Raw genomic sequence first — 2058 nt, 5'->3', positions numbered from 1 at the left:
TTAAGTGATATTCACTACCTTAAGTCATACTGATATATATATATATATATATTTAAGAATTATATTTGGTGATATTGCACTTTAAACAAAGTTATTTCCATGTTTTATTGCAGGTATATGAAGTCTAGGCATTTGGAGCTTAAAGGATGAATAAAAAATGAAATTTTGGAGTAAAAAGGTGGCATTTTCAAAAAGTTGAACTGGGGCCTAGGCACCATATTCCAAAGAATACGGAGCCTAGGTACCAGAATCGAAAGATGATGAAACCTTGGCACCATATTTTGGCGCATAGGCTTCAGAGATGGTTATTTTCACAAATGCATTGAATTTGGATGTATTTTTGAAGAGGTTCCTATGGAGACTCTTGAGAAATTCGTCCCTACATTATAAAAGAATATTATATGTCAGAATGAGGGGGGGGGTGGGGGGCCTTAATATCAAAGTGTGTGAAAGGGTGGTAAGTGTTTTTAAGAGCTGTAAGAAGGGAGGGAAAGTGAGAGATCTCTTATTCCTTTAATTTCTAAGAGAGATTTGAGTTTTATTGTAAAGAGAGAAAGAGAATCAAAGGAACTTCAAGCAATTTGCTAAGGAAACAGATCAATTTAAGTTGTTTTGTTTTTCTTTCATATTTTTTAACATTATTTTTATATATAAAATCCATGTTTTGTTGTATCTTCCTCATCAATTCTGAGTAGATTTTTTTTCCTTCTCCCTACAAAGAGAAATGATCATGTGAAGAATCAAGATTGTTGTGAAATACTTTAATTTCATAATTGTGATGACTCAAACTCTAAACTTTGTTTTCCTTTTGATCTGGAAAATTCAATTGTTAAAATTTTTTGTTAAACATATGATGCGAGAGCGCTATGCTTTCTACAAGAAAGTAAGAATCACATTTGATTTCATGAATGAGAAAGTAATCCATGGTGTTGAGTGCAAAAAAATAGGGAAATATTCATTGATGGGAAAAGAATTGGAGATTTTAGGGTGATATGCTAAAATCCATAATTTGGTCCAAGAATTTGGAAATTAAAGGAAGATATTAGCCCTCAAGCAAGGGGACATGGGAACTCTAGAGTAAGAGCCAATATCTTCTCAGCCTAACCGCAAATTTAAGGGATAAACACTAGATTAGCTAATGTTCTTTATCGCTAGTAAAAGGATAAATAATATAATTTCTCCTATTTAACACAATACAATTTTCTTCAATTTGAACATATGATGAGAGAGGGTTATGCTTTCTAAGACAAAGTAAGAATCACATTTGATTTCATGGATGAGAATTCATGGATGAGCATGGATGAGAATGTAGTTTATGGGGTTGAGTGTAAATAAATAGGGAAATATTCATTGATGGGCATAGAATTGGAGATTTTAGAGTGACAAACTAAAATCCATAATTTGGCCCAAGAATTTGGAAACTATAGCAAGATGTTAGCCCTCAAGCGAGGGGAATGTGGGAACTCTGGAGTGAGGGCCAATATCTTCCCAGCCTAACCGAAGATTTAGGGACTAAACAGTGGATTAGCTAATGTTCTTTATTGCTAGTAAAAATGATAAATATATAATTTCTTTTATTTAACATAGTACAATTTTTTTTTATTTAATAATTCACTTACTATAATCTAGTGGTAAGGGGAAGGATGCTTTCTTAAATTTGAACTCTTCATAAAAAAACCTAGTTTAGTTTTTATTAAATTTAGCTTTGAAGTTTAGAGATTAGTTTAGCAAATGTAGTATCTTTGGTGGCATTAAATAAATATCAACCTCTTTTCTTACTTAAGTTTTATATATTTTAAATATTGTGCTTTTGCATGTTTACCCTAACAAATTTTCACCTCTCTGTGGGATCGATACTTAGGGCTCCATTAGAGCCCTTTATTACTTGAGCGATGCGTATGCTTGCATTTGTGACAGCGACTTTATATATGCAATAAAATATAAGATAAATATAGACGTATTAAATATTCAATAATTGTAAAGTCACACTTATCAACACAAATATACGTATCGCTCAAGTAATATAGGGCTCTAATGGAGTCCTAGATAACGATCCCA

This window comes from Phalaenopsis equestris, unplaced genomic scaffold (genome assembly GCF_001263595.1).
Source record: "Phalaenopsis equestris unplaced genomic scaffold, ASM126359v1 Scaffold000895, whole genome shotgun sequence".
In the NCBI taxonomy this organism is placed as follows: Eukaryota; Viridiplantae; Streptophyta; class Magnoliopsida; order Asparagales; family Orchidaceae; genus Phalaenopsis; species Phalaenopsis equestris.
The sequence above is the reverse complement of the archived record's forward strand: the minus strand, read 5'-3'. Positions refer to the sequence as shown.